Source organism: Macaca nemestrina, chromosome 15 (genome assembly GCF_043159975.1).
Source record: "Macaca nemestrina isolate mMacNem1 chromosome 15, mMacNem.hap1, whole genome shotgun sequence".
NCBI lineage: Eukaryota > Metazoa > Chordata > Mammalia > Primates > Cercopithecidae > Macaca > Macaca nemestrina.
In genome coordinates this window covers 50,976,718-50,996,413 of record NC_092139.1, presented here as the reverse complement: position 1 = coordinate 50,996,413, position 19,696 = coordinate 50,976,718, and the positions used below count along the sequence as shown (strand labels likewise).

The window sequence follows — 19,696 nt, the reverse complement described above, 5'->3', positions numbered from 1 at the left end:
ATTTATATTATGTTATAACCATATATATTATAAATATATAACCATATATATTACCTATATTATATATTATATAAATGTATAATTATATATCATATATTGTATATTGTATATTATATATTATATGGAATAGATATATATGGTTATAATGTAGTAATATATAATATACATGTAATAGATATATATGGTTATATTAATATATACTATACATTATTATATATAATACACAAAATAGATATGGTTATACTATAATAATATAAATATATATATTATATATATATTTTAAAATCACTTAGCTATACCCATCCCTTTGCCTGGCAAGAGATTGAACAATATAGGAAAAAGCAACTTGACATTAGAGATGCAGGGAAATTCAAATGAGAAAAGATGAGAATTTATAGAAAAATGTTTAGGAGAAAAATGGATTACAGATTTATTAAATTTTTTTCAAGTTCTCTGGTTCAAGATGTCAGAGTGAGCTCACACTGAGCCTTCTTCTCTCATTCCAAACATAGATCAAATACAAAAGGGTATTATTAAATATATCTCCATGTTCAAAAACAAGGAAGGGAGCTAAGGGAGGTCTTCTTCAACCAGAAACAGAAGACAAGAAAAACAACACCAACAACATATTTGGAAAAGAGTGAGATCTGAAGCTCTCCATGCTATTCATAACCAGTAGTGAATAACAACATTGTAGTGGGTTCCTCAAAGCTTTTCTGAGGACTGGGGTCCAACAAACCTCATTCACAGCATAAGTTGGATCCTGCTTCTCTGTGTGAATTCAGGAGCTACCCATGAAGGTAAGGAGAATAGCTCCACTATTTCTTGAGATAAAGGAGGTGAACTTAGAATTTTATTGCCAACTAATACATTAATCAAGAGTGAACACGATGTGAAGAACATTTTCAGATATAAAGGGCTCCAAAAATGTTTTTGGTACAGACCATTACTGAAAAAACTACCAACATGTGTGCTTCAGTAAGAAGAAAAATAAGGCCTGGAGGCGAGGAATGGGACATAAGAAGCAATAATAAACAATAGCAACAAAACAATCTGAAGAAATTGTTGGTAAATTTAAACATGCTCAGGGCAAATGATAAAGAATAACTGATAGAAACTGACATGGGTTGGTGGAGGGAGTTGTTGAGTGGATATTGGGTCATGGAATTCAAATGAGAAAAATTTAGTATCAGCTGTTTTGACTTGAGCACAAAACTCCTACTGTAACCCAATAAGAATATTCTTGTCTTCTCAAGGCCTGGGGTTGCCTGAAGTTCTGGGTTAAGCAGGGACAGCCTATGGAGAGACATTAGACAAAACGTGTGATTTTTTACTTGTCTATATCCTAAACCTTGTTATTTCTGGGTTCACACACTTTGACTTAGTGTGAAGGTCAAGACTGCTGTACCAAGTATGTAAATTGAAGAGGAAAAAAAATATATATATATATATATATTTGAGATGGAGTCTTGCTCTGTTGCCAGGCTGGAGTGCAATGGCATGATCTCAGCTCACTTCAACCTCCACCTCCCTGGTTCAAGAAATTCCCCTGCCTCAGCCTCCTGAGTAGCTGGATTACAGGTGTGTGCCACCACACCCAGTTAATTTTTGTATTTTTAGTAAAAACTGGGTTTTGCCATGTTGGCCAGGCTGGTCTCGAACTCCTGACCTCATGATCTGCCTGCCTCGGATTCCCAAAGTGCCGGGATTACTGGCATGAGCCACCGTGCCCGGTCATAATATATATATATTTTTATATAAATAAAAGTCAAAATAAAAGGTGATCTCCAATTTCTAATATAAGGTGATACTCCATTTTCTCCAAGAATACTATCCAAAAAATGTTTTATAGGCAACTTAAATATCAAAGCTCTTTGGACTGTAGATGAATCAGTCAAATGTCTCCTTATGGAAATTAATTATTTGTTTGCTCACACACATTTAAAACTATGTATATGGAATATTGATTTCAAACCACTGCTTTTTTCCTCTCACAGTTCTTGACAGTATTTTATCCTAACTCCTCCAAGGGGCCTTTGACAGCAAAGCGCTCCTCCTCCTCCACCTGCTTTTTCAGTTTTACACAGAGTTGTCAGAGCAGAGCTGCTAGCAATGTCTCCTCCACCAAAATGATGACATACAGAACTCTTGGCATCCACATCCAGCCAGTGCTGGATATTTTATCCTAAGACCTAAGTTCACATTCCCAAATTTCTAACGTCAAATACATTTGCTCTCTTTGCCTATCCTGTAGATGATGGTCTGCAATCTTAGTGTCTTGCTTTCTAAATTGATTTTAGAAGGCTCTTTAACAATGACACCCCACTCTTGAAGTGCAAGGCTCCCTCCCAAGCAACAGTGACTACGTCTTCATTAAGTTTCTTTGCATCCTTTTTATACTTATTTCATTGGGTCATTTCTCTAAGAGCTCAATTAGCACTGATTAAGGTTAAGGCAAATTATGCCTCTCCTAAATACAAACTTATTATACAAGTAATATAATTTTGAGAGCACCTACTATTATATACTACTATAAGAGGCTTTGTAAGGACTTCGCCTGGAGGCAACTTCCTCCTTTTGAGGGTAATTTTGGTAAACTTCAACTCACTTTAGGAAAAATTCAATATTTTAGAAATTATCTTGAACTTTATTGTTTAAAACCTTTCTATTTTTATTAACTAAAAATATGAAAATGAGAAATGAGAAAAATAAATGTATTCTCACTGTAAAAATGGAGACATAAATAAAATTCAACTTTCCCTTGACTACCCTCTACTTCTTAAATATCCAGAGAGAGAAAGGGTTGGACACGGATGTCAATGTCATCCTCCTAAACTGCAGAAGGAACTAAAAGGGATGCAAAAACTGAAACCTACACCTGGGCTGTAAATCAGACAATGTGCATAATTTAAGTTAGCTAGCATTTCTTCTATACGTCATGCAGATGGGCTGGGCAAGAACCTCTGGGGAATGGGCAAGGACCTCTGGGGAACCCATCCGTGCCCTGTCACTCAGTTGGCCAGGTCTTGGGGAGATGCATTTTAATTCTGTCAATGCCACTGGGTAGCAGGCGCCCACTGCAGTGCACACACTGGCTTCAATAGACACAGATGGCTTTGTTGGGAGGACAGGCCTGTGGACTTCTAATGAGGGCAGGTGTAGTCAGTGAACTGTGGAGACTCTGCTGGGGCTAACTCATGGCTGCCTCAGCAAAAGGGGTGGGAGTCAGGCTGGATGCTGTGACCATCTCTTGAGCTCTGGCGCTTTCCTCTGGGTCTCTGAACAGGTGAAATAAAATCAGAGCAAATCTCAGCATTTCACTCCTTCCTTTTCTGGGCCTGAAGTATGTGGACAGCAATCTCTCAACTGTGAGCAAGGGGGCTCAACACAGACCTGCCTCTGTGAGAGAAAACAGAGACAACCCTAGACTCTAAGAAGGCTGGGTTGTTCATTCCAAAGAGTTAGAGTCAATGCTTTTCACCAAAATAGACATATAGCAAGGGATAGGGGAAAGAGTGTCTTTCTAATTCCCAAAGTTATGAAAATAGACCTGAGAGTCCCCAAAACGAAATGATTTGATATCAGTAAGGATCACATAAAGAATAGAAATAGGATTACTAAATTCAAAACTCCTGCACCAGAAGAATGGCAGATTATGTGGAAAATTGGATTAGTGAAGGAAAAGATAAACTTAAGAAAAATGTCCAGAACTCAGAGGAAATAATAAAGAAATAAAAATTGTAGAAGAAAAGAGAAATGGAAGATGGGTTGAGGATATCTAGTATTGCAATAATTCTTCCGGTATTCGGAAATGTAATACAATTCTAATCAAAAGTCCCAAGGCTATTTTTTGAAACTGGATTAAATTGCTCCAGAATTCTTCTGAAACAATAAATGGGCAAGGAAAATTAAAAACGTGGTTGTTAAAAGTAATTGTAATGAAGGGAAACTGGCAAATATGAAAAACATATTATACAGCCAAAATAATTGAAATGAAATTTAGGGTAAGAAAAGATAGATTTAATGAAACAAGATGTAAACTCCAGAAACTGGCCCTTGTGTTTGGTACATGATAAAAGTACCATTTCAAATTAGAGAGGAAAGGATGAATTATTTAATAAACCAAACTGTGAGAATTGCTTAACAATTAGAGGGTATTTTCAAACACCAAAATAAATCCTCATGGCTTAAAATGATCACATGTGAAAACAAATAAATCAGGCACTTAGAAAAATGTTGATCTCAGAATAGAGAAGACCTTTCTAGCAAAAAAGTGAAGGAAGAGATAGTGAGGTAAATTTAAAAAATAAACTTTGAAACTTTCTGTACATAAAAAGTTAGAAATATTAAGTATCAGTGATATCTTAAATATTATAGGTTAAATATTTGTAACACATATATTATGCAAGAGTTAAATGCATAAAAGTATTGCATCATAGACTATAGGAATAGGTAAACGGGTAAGATATAAGGACAGGCGATTAACAAATGGAAGTGTAAAATGTGCAAATGTATGAGGGAAAACATCTACCAGAAAAATACTCCTTCTCAGAGGATGGGGAATGACTGACTAATAGCTTCATCTGCTTCCAGTGAGTGTGTCTGAGAGTATTAGAAAGACTTGCTCGAATACAGGCAGCTTAGGGAAGGATAATTCCTCCTTTCTATAGAGTCTACTTGAAAAAATATTACTTAAAAATATTTTCCAGCCCATCAAGGGATAAACAGGAATTTAAAAATTTAGGAGTGAGGATATGAAAGTACTGGTGGTAAAAATAATTTAAATACTATTAGTAATGTTAACTTACAATTATCATAAAAGCCACAAAACCTCTAAAGTGGAGTTTTCCTGTCTCAACACTATTGGCATTTTGGGCTGGCTGATTCTTTGTTGTGGACTCTGTCCTGTGCACTGTAGAAGGTTGAACAGTATTCCTGGTCTCTTCCCACTAGACGCCAGTAGTAAACACCCACCATCCCACCAGTGACAATCATAACTGTCTCCCAACATTGCCAAGTGTCACCTGGGGCCAAAATCACCCTGTTTCTATGTGGTGAGAACCATTCCTTTCAAGCTGAATTATAAAATGTAGACTGTGGAGGAGGGTGGCTGAAAGCAAAGTATAAAACCCCCACCTCTATCAATTAAAATTGAAAAGTTGTCAAGTAGAGAGGAAGTAACAGTGTGTTAAAATTTAGTATCTCACTCAGGATTGATATAATAAATATTGTTTGATAGTTGACATTTTATAATTAGAGAAAATGGCTTAAAATATGTTTACATTTTATGACAACCGTGAGAAGAATAAAAAGATGGATTATAGTTTTCAAAGCATAAGAGGAAGGAAAAGAGCAATAAAGATATAATGCATAAAATAAAAGACAGAAAAAGGAGCTAGTTTAGAAGTTATAAGAGCAAATGTATCTGTTTTGATAATAAATAAAAATATCTTAAAGTGCTTTACTAAAAGAAAAATACTTTTAGTTTAAATCAAAACACAAAATCCAACTGTATGTTATTTTTTAAAAATTAGCTTAAAAATAACTGATATAGGAAGGCAAAAAGTGAAGGAATTAGCAAAGGTGTATCAGGCTGATGTAATAATAAGACAGCAAGGGTGGCAGTATTTTATTTATACTGGACAGAGTGGGCACAAAGGCAAAAAGCATTAAATGATATGATTTTATATTGATGAGGAAGGACATTCACAAAAAGGATAACCCTGATGACTCTGAACCAGATAATATCCTGCCAAAGTGTATAAACCACTCTTGCCATTGCCACGTAATGAGCAAGCTCCAGGGAGGGACTAGTCCTGAAAAGAGACCCATGGCAACGCCCTGAGCCCCTCCTGCAGCCTGAAGCGCACAGTCCAGCCAACCTGAGCTAGCGCTGCTTCAGACGGCAGTGCTGAATCTGGATTCATTCATGATAAGTCCACTCCCAGTTCCCCAGACGAGGCTCGAGGATGCATAGCTCTCTCTGCCCAGGCAACTCCACCATAGCACCCGACACTCACCAACACCGCCTCAATGGAGTCACCAAACTGCTCTCCCAAATCCCAAATCTTCTCACTTCCCTCTTCAAAGGAAATACAAGCTCACTGCCATGGCTTACAAGACCCAGCAGAATCTGGACTCCACGTCTCTGCCTGGCACTATTCTGCATCGCTCTCTGCTTCCCTCCCCTCTTGCTACCTGGGACTCTTTGCTATTTCTCTAATGTAAACAGCTCCTTTTTTGACTTTGAACTTGACTATCCCCACCGCATACAATACCCTGTTTACTAACTTCTCTGCTTAAATGTTAGCTCTTTTAATTAATGAAAGTTATACAATTATAATTGTATTATTATGTCCTAGATACATTAATCTTTTTAAATGCCCTTAAAAATAAATATATAAAGGGGCCACTCTGAAGGTCATTTAAGCTTAGCTTACTCTCCACATATGCTGCTCTCTGGTCTGCAACGAAATATAATATTTAGCAAAAATTAATATCTTTGGACCCAAAGAATGGAGGATCTTTAGACATATATTACCTTACTGTGAAGAGCTGTCGTAAGTGGGCCTGTGGCTTACCTTTTACAGTAGCAGTGAATTCACCCAAACTTTTAGGGTTGAAGTGACTTCACCAAGAAAAATCCTTCTCACACTTTCTTCTGATAAAAAATTATGCTAATTAATTTAAAAATATGCAGCATAAAATCTGCCAGAAATACAAGACTAATTTTTAAGGTGATTTGAGCTCAGGTGCTCTCTTTCCCTCCCTACCAAAATTCTGCTGAAATAACTGAAGGGATGTTCATTTAGGATAAAATATGCAACGGAGCTGGCAAACCCAGAAGGCTGAGTTTGACAGGCCAGGTTGGAAGAATTTCTGGAAGACAGGAAACAGATGGCGTCAAGGTGAGCACAGGTGAAGTGCTGAGGGGGGCGCGAGTGGTTTGGCCGTGTCAGCAGTAGGGATGTCTACAAAAGGTCATCTTATTTAATCTTTATCTTTAAAAATTGGTAATTCTTTATAATTTTAGATAAGAACAACTTATATTTATATTTCACGATTTATGTAGTTAATTAACTCAATTTACGTAGCTGATTAACTCTCTCTTGTTCTGGGATGTTGGGAGTTTTTGAGACACTGAGTTGTGTAGCGGATCCTGTCTGCGTCCTGCTCAGAGGCCCTTGGCACTCACCATTGCCAAGCCACGTCTCTGGCCCAAGGGAGCCTGCTTCGCTTAGGCTGTCTTGCTGCTTTACACTGGCAATCACATTGCTGCTCATTGGCCATCAGAGGCTGGAGCAGTAAAATCGGGCAGACACCAGATTCTGGGGCTTTGAAACACGTCAGAGTCCTGCACCCTCGGAGGTGATGGGATTACAACTTTGTGTACCTTTAGAAGCTGGCATGGCTTGAACCCCAGGTCTGTGCCACCCCTCGCACAAGCACTTTTGTGAATGCCCTGCTGTCAGCTTGTTGAGGAGGGGCTGGGTGCAGGCCACAGTGGTTATCAATATGGATACATTATTTTTATTTATAAAAATCAGAGGCCAGACACGGTGGCTCACACATGTAATCCCAGCACTTTGAAAGACTGGGGCAGGAAGATCACTTGAGGCCAAGAGTACCAGAACAGCCTGGACAACATAGTAAGACCCCCATCTCTACAAAAATAAAATTGAAAACATTAACTGGGCATGGTGGCACACACCTGTAGTGCCAGCTACTTGGAAGGCTGAGGCGGGACGGTGGCTTGAGCCCAGGCGTTGGGCTGCATTGAGCCATGATCACAGCACTGCACTCCAGCCTCGGTGACAGAGCAAGACTCTGTCTCTAAAATAAATAAATAAATAGATAAACATGAGGCAGATAGAAAAATTATGGACAAATCTGTCGAAGTAGCAGCTTGAAATAGGAGACCCAGCTGAGCGTAAAGAACAAATGCTGGTATTGCACAGTGGTAGAGTGTTCCTGGTTCTGAAGTCAGACTGTCTGGGTTGGCTTCCAGGCTCTGCCCAGTCTCCTTGCTTGGGAATTGGTAATAATGGCATTTAAAACAATATCTGGCATGCATTAAACTCTTGAGATGTGTGTGTGTGTGTGTGTGTGTGTGTGAACTGGGTATAAATGCAGACCTCACTGAAACAATTGAAAAGGCAGGGAAGACTATTACAATTTTGAATGTCAGTGAAATGTGAGGGATACTTCTATCACTATGATATGAACAATTTGCTATGAGAAAAACAAGAGATAGGAAAAAAGAGCTCTCCAAGCAATTAAAAACTATTAAATTAGCAATAAAATGGACATTGCTAAACACCAAACTAATAAATAAGAAAATGAATTCAAGGAATTATCCCAGAGAACAGAGCAAAGAGAAAGAGGAAGGGAGGGTAAGAGGTGTTGAGAGACCTAGAGTTTCTTATACCTATGTAATAGGAGTTTGAGAAGATGAGAACAGAGGAGATGGAGGAAAACAGGCAAACATATTTTTGACTTGCAGAAAAGTTTTAGTGTTCAGATTCCTAACTCTCACTGAATGACAGCCAAGATTACTGAAAATAAATCACATCTAGCAAAATTTCTGAATTTATAGGATAAAAGAAAAGTCCTATAAACATTTAGACGAGGGAGAAAAATATTATAAAGGAAGGAGGATCACATGGAGCTTCCCAGGTACTAGACTTCCCAATGGAAATAACAAATGCTAAGAGAACATGTAATATGTTTTACAGAGTTCAGAGGAAAATGGATTTGTGGCTACTGAATTCAATTTGAAACTGTCTAACCTTCTTGTGTGAGGGCAGGAGAAATAAAGTAAAGTTGGTTATTCCAGCAGAAGACTGGAAAGGGAAAAAGGAAAATACTGGAGAAGTATAAAACAAACAGGCTTTAAAATGAGCAATATAAGGGACACGTAATCAATGACACATTCCTACTGAATGTGAATGACTTAGATGCCTCATAAAAGGCAACTGTTGTCAAACTCAATAAACCAAAGCAAGCGCCCATTATAAATTGTTAACCCAGACACACCTATGAGAGAAAGGATGAATAGGAAGGGGTGGTGGAAGGTCTGCTAAATAAATGGAAAACAACCACCAACTCAGAAACACGGCTGGTAATGTTAACATTAGGAGAAACAGAGCGACATGAAAAGTACTCAAAGAAACAAAGAGAAATATTTCACACTGTTAAAAGGACCATCTACCAAAAGAAGCAACAATCACTAACCTTTAAGCGGGCAACACAGCTTTCGAATACGTAAAGCAACACTCTTAGAAATGAAAGGAGAAATCAACTGGACTTCAATTATAGTGGAGACATTACCTACTTTTTTCAGAAACTGGCAGACCAGGAAAAGCAAAAAACATAAGGATATAGAGGATTTATGCAGCACAAAGAACATGCTGGATTAATAGTTATGTAGAAAACTGCAATTGCCAAGCAGATACTGCACATTTTCTTCAAATACTCATCTTAAAAATAATTATAGACTACTTAGAAAGAAATAAAAATGAAAGATTTTATTTCAAAGCCTGTGAGGTGAATCCAAACCTTGACTCAAAAAGATAAATTTTTAAATAAATATTATTTATTAATGAAACATATATAGCTCTTATTACAAATAAAACAACATAGCATTAACTCAAGAAACAAAAACAATAATTTCAAAGGAAATAATAATTTCACAGAAAAGAGGTATTTTAAAGATAAAAGCAGAAACAAAATCTCCCCCACCTCACCCCAAAGAGACTAATATTGGTTAATAAAGCCAAATTTTGATTTTTTTGAACAGACAAACATAATAGACCCACATTTTTTAAAGCTATAATCAAAAAGGGAGAGAGAAAATAGCAGTACATTACATTAGGAATGAAAGCATATAAATACAGATACTGAAAGACATTTTTAATCAGAAAGTACTTTATACAAGTTTACAGCAACAAATTTGGTAATTGAGATGAATAAGTACCTTCAAGGAACATGTCAATTAGCAAAATTGACTAATGAAATGGTAGAAACCTAAATAGACAGTAAGTTTAAAAGAAATTGAAACCCCAAAGATACACTTCCAAAAAGGGACTGGACCAGCCCAGTTTAACAATGAGTTATATTGACCATCAAGAGGCATGTTTTCTTTGCCATTTAAACTGTTAAAAAGCACAGAAAAACACAAAGGTTGCAGTTCATTTGTTGGGCTGAACAATTCCTGAGAAAAAGACTGCCAGAAGAGGAAACTATAGACACATACCTCTTAGGAATATAGATTTTTAAAGTTCTAAATAAAACATTGACACATTGAGTCCAAAGAATAATAAAAGATAATCTCATGACAAAGTAAAATCTAATCTAGTCATTTCAAAATGATTTTATATGAATAAATATATTAATATAATATACTTTATTAAATTAATTCATTAAAAGAAAATGCAATGTGATCATGTGGATACATGTTTCAAGTATATTTGATATATTTGATAAAATTTCCATTTCTGATTAATCTCTATATAAATTACAAACATAAAAAATGTTTTGAAACATGATAATGGAAATTTGTTGGAAACCAAAGGACATAAAAACAAAATAGAGGCATTCTTATTAAAATCTTAAACAAGGCAAGGCTGTCCACACTGACAGCTATTATTCATTTATCTGGAGGTTGCAGCCAAAACAATGGCAAGAAAAACGTGTGAGATATAAATATTGTAAAACACAAGTTAAATAATCATTATTTATTCTTTATGTGAGTTTCTTCTTAGAAAATTTGAGAGAATCATTTTATAGGCTACCTTAATAAGAGTTCAGCAAGCTGGAGAAAATCAACATGTAAAAACTTCATAGCTTTTCTATGTACTAGCAATAGAGTTTTAGAAAATGCAATAAGGGCCAGGTGTGGTGGCTCATGCCTGTAATTCCAGCACTTTGAGAGGCCGAGGTGGATGGATCCTTTAAAGCCAGGAGTTCAAGACCAGCCTGGCCAACATGGTGAAACCCCGTCTCTACTAAAAATACAAAAAGTAGCCAGGTGTGATGGTGAACACCTGTAGTCCCAGTTACTGGGGAGGCTGAGGCAGGAGAATCGCTTGAACCCAGGAGGCAGGGGCTGCAGTGAGCTGAGAAAGCACCACTGCACTCCAGCCTGGGCAACAAAGCTAGACACTCTCAAACAAAAACAAATAAACAAACAAAAAACACCCCAGAAAACCTAGTAAGAAAAAGTATTCACAATAATAACCCAGCTATAAAAGCCTTGAGAATAGACCTACAGGAAATATGTAAGACCAAATAAAGAAAATGATGATATTCTACTGAAGAACCCACCAGATGTGAATAAATGGAGAAATGCCATATTCTTGAAGGGTATGACCCAGCATTGTAAAGGTATCAATTTCTCCTCTTCCTAATAATCAATAAGCTTAATGGAAACTGAATCCAAATATTTGATTTTAAACCATTTGTATATAATAAATTCAAATGATCAGGTCTAGATAAATTAATCAGTAAGTGATATTGAGTCTATCAGCTAACTACAAAAGAAATTCCTGTATCACACCATACACAAAAATAAATTACAAATAGATTAACCATGTAGATGCATATCATTAATCAATTTGCCTAATACTTTTGTAATTTTATCTTGTAAATATAGAAGTATTTTTTCTTACTCTCTTTTGGAAAGATTGAACGGGGACAGATCTTTCTTCTATAAGGCCTTTCTTTTCTTTCTAAAATAAGAAAAAATACTTTAAAATACTACATACTAACACAAATTCAAAATGAATTAGAGTTAAAATTGAGGCCATGAAATAAATAAAAAGAAATGCAGGTAATATTTATTTGATTTTGGAATGAGGACTCTTTGAATAAAAGATCAGGACATGGGATACATTTAGAGGTTGCTGCTTATCTACTCAATATCCATATGATGTATTGGACCTTCCTAATAGAACCCTTATATTATTGAGGACCGCAATGTGCTCAGTCACAAAATTAGACTTCCCAGCATTTCTTGCCAAAAGGCATAGGCAATGATATTTTTGGACTCCTATGAAAGGCACTTTTTACCCCTAGATTTTTCTTGATTTTCTTGTCTGGAACAGGGATGTGACAATAGTTTCAGCAGCCATTTTGTGATCTCGAGATTGGAAGTTATATGTTCAGAATGACAGAGCCAAAAAAATAAAGGAGCCCAGGTGTCTTATGACTTTGTGGAGCTCTCATATCAACTCTCTACCGCCTGCCTCAAAATTCCATTTCTGTGACAAAATAAAACCCTTATCTCTTTATGCTGCTATGGTTAGGTCTTTGTTCCTAGCAGCCAAACACAATTTCTAACTGATAAAATCAAAACCTTCTATACCTCAGAAGTACCGTAAACATAAATACTACAATTGCTGTGGAGGACAATTGGTAGCATCTATCAAAATTACAAATGTATATACCGTTTGCTGTAGCCATTCTATTTCTGGGAATTTATCTTACAGATATACCTGCATATGTGGTCAACAATGAATGTAACACTGTGTGTTATAGCAAAAGATTGATAGAACCCAAATGTTAAGTAACATTTGAACTGGTTAGCTAAAATGTCATCAATTCATACAACGGAATATCATTTATCTGTAAACAACAAAACAAAACAAAAACAAGGTAGCTGCTCATGTACTAATAAGAAAGGTCTAAACAGCAGATACACAATGGTGTTTATAATGTGCTGCCATCTGTGTAAAAAGAGGGGAGAAGAATATACATGCATATTTTGTATATACATAAAAGAGGCTCAAAAAGGTTGTAAGTACAACATTAGCAATAGTGGTTATTTAAAGTAAATAGGGATAAAAATGAGCAAATGAGGGAAAAAGTTTTTTTTAAACTTTACACCTATACGTGTTATTTTTGATCCAGGTGAATATATTATTGCTATGATTTGAGTGTCCCCTCCTAAACTCAGGTTGAAATTTAATTGCCACTGTAACAATATTAAGGGGTGGGAACTTCAAGAGGTGATTGGGTCATGAGACTGGAGCCTTGATGAATAGATTAATGCCATTATTGAGAGCGTGGTTTAGGTACCATGGGGTGGGCTCCTCAGGAAAGGATAGTTTGGCCCCCGTTTCCTCTCCCTATCTCACATGCTTGCTTGCCTTTCCACCATGGGTTAACACAAGAAGGTCCTCACCAGATGCCAGCACCATGCTCTTGGACTTCCCATTCTCCAGAACTGTAGGCCAAACAAACCTCTTTTCTTTGTTTTCTTTATTACATAGTCTTTGGTATTCTGCTATAGCAGCAGAAAATAGACAAAGACAATTACCTCCTTCAAAAATCCCACATAAATGTAATTTAAAAGGAAGCAATATTGCACTATAGGTGAAGGCTTATGGAATTTCAGACAGAACTAGGTGCTACTGTCTCTTGGGAGTATGACCAGGGCAAGTTATTTAACCTCTAGGAGTAGTCTTAATATTTCCATTAGTAAACAGGATGATAACATCCACATCCTAGGATGGTGGCAAGAATTAAGCAAGATAAAATATGTAGAGTACACATTCCAGGCTGGGCACATGGTGATAATTAGCAGGGACAAATATGATTATGAAAAATTTAAATGAGAAAAGAGAACAAACTATTTTCCATATGAATGGTAGAAAATGGGCTAATATTCTTATGACAAAATGTGGCTCATACAGATCCTTAAGGAAAAGTGGAGCACTTCCCAAAAGATGACAAGAACACAAAGGCAAATCATTAATTCAGTCACTAATTGAAAGTCTACTGTGTGCCAGGCAGTGACCTGTGATAGATACTGTAAGCCACACACTCAAGGTATCTGTCTTTTCACCAAAGAAAACTATAAATGATTGAGAAATATGTGGAAAAAAATTGTTTCACTAAAAATCAAATACCTGCAAATTAAAATAAAATAAGATGCCATCTCTGGCCTGCCAAATTGATGATAGAGGAAAAATGGTAATAATACCCTCTTGACAGAGATGTATTAAAAAATCTAAACAATAAGCAAACTGATGAATGCACCAATTCTACTTCTAGAAATTTATCTTCTGCAAATAATCAGATGTACATTAAAGAGTACAAAAGAGAATTTATTTTTGACACTGTTTTTTGAAGCTCATTTACTATAAAAAATTAGAAATGGTCTTTATAGCAGCATGATTTATAATCCTTTGGGTATATACCCAGTAATGGGATGGCTGGGTCATATGGTACATCTATTCCTAGAACTTAAAGTATAATAAAAAAAAATTAGAAATGGTCATTTTTCCAAAATAGGGGAATTGTTAAATAAATGATGCTATAACCACACAATGAAAACACTGCAGCTTTCAAAAGCTATATTATAAAGGAAAGTAAAACAAGCATTGATTTTACAATAAAATGTCAGCTTTGTAAAATAAAAAAAAGTAGAGAGAGACAAAACACTGAAAGGATAGAAACAAAAAAAGTTAAGTGATGTTTAGCTTTAGATATGGGTCATTTTTATTTTTAAAGTGATACTCTCTAAAAATATATATTGATAAATACAGACTAATTGATGTGTTGGTTTTTTGAATAGTAAAAGTATTTTTAAATAGTTACTATTTTCAGTTTTTAAAAATTAATAAACTATATTTTTTACAGTAGTTTTAGGTTTACAGCAAAAACGAGTGGAAAGTACAGAGGATTCCTATATACCCCATCTCCACACAACCTCTCCCATTATTGATATTCAGAACCACAGTGGCACAATTATTACAATCAGTGTTAGTTGTTAAACAAAGAGCTTCATACTGACCCTCAAATATGCATATGTGACTTGCTGTGTTATTTTTTTAATGCAAAAGTAATTTGGCTTGTTTTAGGTACACAAATCTGACTTTGAAAAGGCCAATCCAACTCTCATTTTGCTCTTCAACCTAGATATTGACTAATCTAACAAGGCTAAGTGATTGAGCAAAGTTTGAGAGGTAATATCACTGCATTGATTTATATCCAAAATGATAAGATATTTGATCACTTGCTTGTTCAGCACCGTCTGGGACCTTGCTGCCGTCCTTCGGTTGAGAGAAAGGAAATGCTTCTTTCTAGGCACAAGGTGGTTTCCAGTAACATCTGTCATCCTTATTTCCTTCTACAATCTGTTAATCTTGTGCAGATCGCAGCTTTCCTTTGCCGATAGCCTTTTAGGATAGCTTCATGCAGTCTTTTGAAATTGTTAACTACGATTTGATTTAGAGTGAAGCCAGTATATTTGTTTGCTAGGGCTGCTGTAACAAAATACCATAGACTTGGGGGCTTAAACAACAGAAATTTATTTTCTCACGATTCTGGAGACTAGAAGTTCAAGATTAAGGTGTCATCTGGGTTCGTTTCTTCTCACACTGCTGTCTGTGGCTTGCAGATGGCCTACCTCTCCTGTGTCTTCACATGGTCCTTCTGTGTGTCTGTGTTCCAATTTTCCTTTCTCATAAAAACACCCATTATATTGGATTAAGACTCACCCTAGTGACTTCATTTTACTTATCCTTTTAAAGGCCTAATCTCCAATTACAGTCTAATTCTGAGGTACTGGGGGTTAGGACTTCAACATATTAATCTGGGGGGAACAATTCAGTCCAGAACATGAGCCATGGCATTGCTGCAGCCATTAGTGGTGGAGCAGGTGAGTAGGGACTCACTGCCATTGCCTTTCTCTGGCATCCAGAGCTGTCTTTGCACCCTTGGAATTCACCTGCACTGGTCTTGCTATTGCTGTCCATCGAAGCCACCCTCCTCTGTGACAGACCATGTTGCAGAATCCCTGGCCTCTCCTCTTCTTGCAATGCTGTCCTGGATTTCTGCTGGCTTTGGAAGCATCCTCATGTGCCCTAGGGTAACAGACACCTGCCAAGGTGGAGGTTAGATGGAAGCTGCATGAAAGGACATGCCGATGTCATCCTCTACAAGAAGGGATCTCCTCAGAGCAGAGTTGTCCGTTCCTTGATGGGCCTGGTGAAGGAGTCCAGCTTGGTCAGGTGGATTTAGAATGGGAAGTGGGGTAGGGCACGTACAGCTGCGTGATCCAGCCTGCAGAGCCAGCCCTTGAGTGAGAGTCCATAACCTTGCATGAGGAAGACAGGGTGTTCTGGGACAGAAAGGAAAGACACCCCAACCCCAGATTCCCAGTCAGGCTGCTCTTTCAGGGTGAGCTGGGGGGAGGTACATCAAGGTCAGGTGTTAGGCAAGGGCAACGAGGTATCTCTCTCTCTCTCTATATATAAAATTTATTAATGTAATTTATATATTATATATAAATTATACATACATAATATATAAATTATACAATATATAATTATTAATATATAATTTATTAATATAATTTATATATAATATACATAATATATACAAATTATATATGTATATTTTAGTTGTGATTAACACTTAAGTGAGCAGAGCTGAGTAAAGCAGATTGCCCTCAAAATATGGGTGGGTCTCATCTTAAGGTTTTAGGAGAAAAGACTATGGTCCCCTTAAGGAAGAGAGAATTCTGCCTCCAGACTGCCAAGAACTCGAGCTGCAGCATGAGCTCTTGCTGGCATTTGCAGCCTGCTGGCCTGCCCTGCAGATTTTGGACTTGCCAGCCTTCACAATTGCATAAGCCAATTCCTTAAAATAAATCTCTCTCCTTATATATACAACCTGTATGTATACACCCTATTGCTTCTGTTTCTCTGGAGAACCCTGACTGATTCTAATACAGGCTGTGAGCACAACTCCCTTCACTGGGATGGAGACCAGGGCAGAGGGTGCTGGGGAGGAAGGCATGAGCTGTTCTGCAATTCATGAGCAAAGCAGGTGGGCTTTTAAAAAACATCACAAATTCTTACTGGATTCCTGACCAAACCAGGATTTATATATAAACGTCTACCAAAATATGGCAGAAAGGTAATATCCAAAGCATTGCATTGCAAGAACTGCTACATTTTTCTTCCTCCAAGTACATCTTAGTACTCTTGCTTTTCCTTTGAAGATTAAGCTCCTGGAAAAGTATTTAGTACCTTTCTTATAAAGCATCTGACACATTCTAGGTGTTAAAGAAAAGGTTAATTTCCTTAAAAAAAGAAAAGATCCTGTGCAGAGAGCTTACTCTTCCAAGTCATAGAGAGGCTGCACCTAATTTCTTCATTTATCTCTAACATTCTTCCTCCTGCCTTTGAAACTCTTTCGTTTAGCATTAGCATTTGATTAACCTTTTATTCAAGAGACATCTGGGTTTTGTTATACACTATTATGTCGATTCTGGCTTGTTTTTATTTCAGATAATTTTCAAGTAGCCACATGTGCTAGGTAGTAAGGTCTTCTTTTATTGCTAGTTTTTGGCAATGGGGCTCCAGGAAGAGCTGTTACTTCATTATCCAAACCTTGTTCGTGTAGAGAAAACAAGAACAATCCAGTAATGACAGCAAGATTTTGTTTTCCGTGCAGAATTATTTGGAGGAATGTCCTGGCCATTTCTGCCTTACATTTATGCATTTTTTGCAGGCTTTGAAAATTATATGTTGTATCAATTAAAACCCATATGAAATACAATTTAACTGAAAAAACTAAAGGTTACTCTGCAGTTAGGGTTACATGGGATCATCGCAGCAGTCCTGGTGGGGTCTGGTAGTTAAGTTTTTCTTCAAGCGTCCTTTGAGGCCACTAGTACTGCCATTAGTACTGAGTCATAGGTGGGTTTGTGATGTACTGGAGCCTGGATGAAGTCGATTGTGGCCTTGAAATCTGGAGCAAGGAAAATTCCACTATTCCACTCCTAATTCCTTAACAGTAATGATGGATCATGATTGCCAGGGCCGGAACCCATCCAGGGTTTGTACATGTTGTGGCACTTCCTCTGAGCTTTGGTCTGAAGGTTACTGCTCTTGTGTGGCCAATCTGTCTGCCGTTGTCTGCAGCAGGAGCTCAAAATACAGTCTACTGAATAATTCAGGGCTATCGAGAGATTTACAGTGTTAAAAACTATAGGAGATTGTTGTTTTGGACTAAACTCTTGCACTAGACTTCAACAGACCAGACTAAAAATCAAAATGGAGTCACCCATGCTAAAGTTCTACATGACCAAACCTAAACTATGACGTTATCCAGCCTTCTGAGAAATCAGGAGAGAGAAATAACAGCCAATTTCCAAGCAGGTCAGTTTTAATTGTCAGTCGACATGGGACCAAAGTCCCCTCTGCTGTATTCCTTACACAAAATAAGTAGCCTGACATGACCTGATGTTAACTAATCAGTTATTTTTCTATTGTTCTATTTCCCTGTCCCCACCCTACAAAGAAAAGTAACTTTGAAAAATAATGAATATATCCTTTGTTCTTTGTTTCTGCTTTCTTCAACCCCTCTTGAAGCCATCCTCACAGGATTAAGAATAATTCTGGACAGAAATATAGTTATAAATAAGAGTAAATAAACAGCCTGCACTTTTACCCATTTCTTGAACCTGACAGTCACACAGTACTGATACTGACCCACTGGCATTCCCATTGTTCCTATAGACAGGACCTCTGACATTACAATCATAAGACTTTTGTTTAAGAATTGCTTAAGGTGTTTTCCAGATCCTGAATTCCAGCAAAACAGCTGATGCCAACCAGTTTGAAAACCCCCACAGAGTAATGAAATCAGCATGAGAATACAGTTTCTTTATCTCCCTGTCCCATGACTTCACTCTGTACTCTTCACTCCGTCAACAATCTCCATGCTTCAGCCCACTCCAAAACCCTTAAAAACTCTATCCCCAAACTCCTTGGGGAGACAGATTTAAGGTTCCCTCCCTTTTCCTCATTTGGTGGCCCTGTGATTAAATCTCTTCTCTGTTGCAATCCAGTGTCTTGGCATATTGACTTGCCATGCACATCGGACAACAAACCTAGTGCAATTACGTTCTCTGTCTAGGAAGCCAACCTCTTCTGCTAGGCTCATTGGAACACTTATTCAATTTTATGGAATTAAGTGTTGACCAATTCTAAAATTGCTATAAAGCCCAGTGAGATCTTTAAACTAAATTTGTTGTAATTTGTCCTTTGACAATAGCTTGTGCATGTCTGCTCTCCCTCACAAGGAAATAACAGGGAAAATGGAGCAGATAACTCCTGCAAAGTAGAGCCAGTGGTGATGGTGGATGGAGTAGATGAAAGGCATTGACAATAGTGTGCTGTATCTCACAGTTAGAAAGCACAAGGCACAGTTCCAGATTAGATGAGCCTTGTTAGTGAAGGAGCAGTCAGAGGTCATGTATATGGGACCAAACCTGGTGCTGCTGAAGACCTGGATGTGACTGTTACTCTTCGACTGTTAGCTCCATAAACCTCCATCTCTCCATGTAGTGGGAACAGTGTTCCCAAGTGAGAACAACGATATCTTTCTGGGCCATCTCACACAGTACTCAGAAGATGACAGAGCTTTGTTAACTCCCAAACCAGGTGAGATGGTAATGGTAGGGGTGCAGTTGACAAAACAGAATGCCCATGAGAGTCAGGGCTACATGGATGCCTGTCAATGGTATAAATGTAAATGAAGAACGTGGCTGAAGCCACACTCATTAGATATGCATACATGGATTCTGGCCATGGCTCCTGCAATGATAAACTGATTTGGCAGGCTTGTTTTCCATATCTGTACTCATAAAGAGAGGCTTGGGTAGAAAAGTGGATAAGTG

The 19,696-nt window shown here is 37.3% G+C and overlaps 1 protein-coding gene and 1 long non-coding RNA gene across 4 annotated transcripts in view; both read right to left on the bottom strand.

The window, feature by feature from the left end:
- LOC105486861 (proprotein convertase subtilisin/kexin type 2) overlaps positions 1 to 19,696 on the bottom strand; it is a 253,633-nt gene that overhangs the window by 177,825 nt on the left and 56,112 nt on the right. The window lies entirely within an intron of this gene.
- LOC105486860 (uncharacterized) overlaps positions 1 to 19,696 on the bottom strand; it is an 80,313-nt gene that overhangs the window by 38,571 nt on the left and 22,046 nt on the right. For both annotated transcript variants that reach the window (XR_011613547.1, XR_011613548.1), the window contains exon 2: positions 11,670 to 11,729. This is a non-coding gene — a long non-coding RNA (uncharacterized lncRNA). The remainder of the gene's footprint in view (positions 1 to 11,669; positions 11,730 to 19,696) is intronic.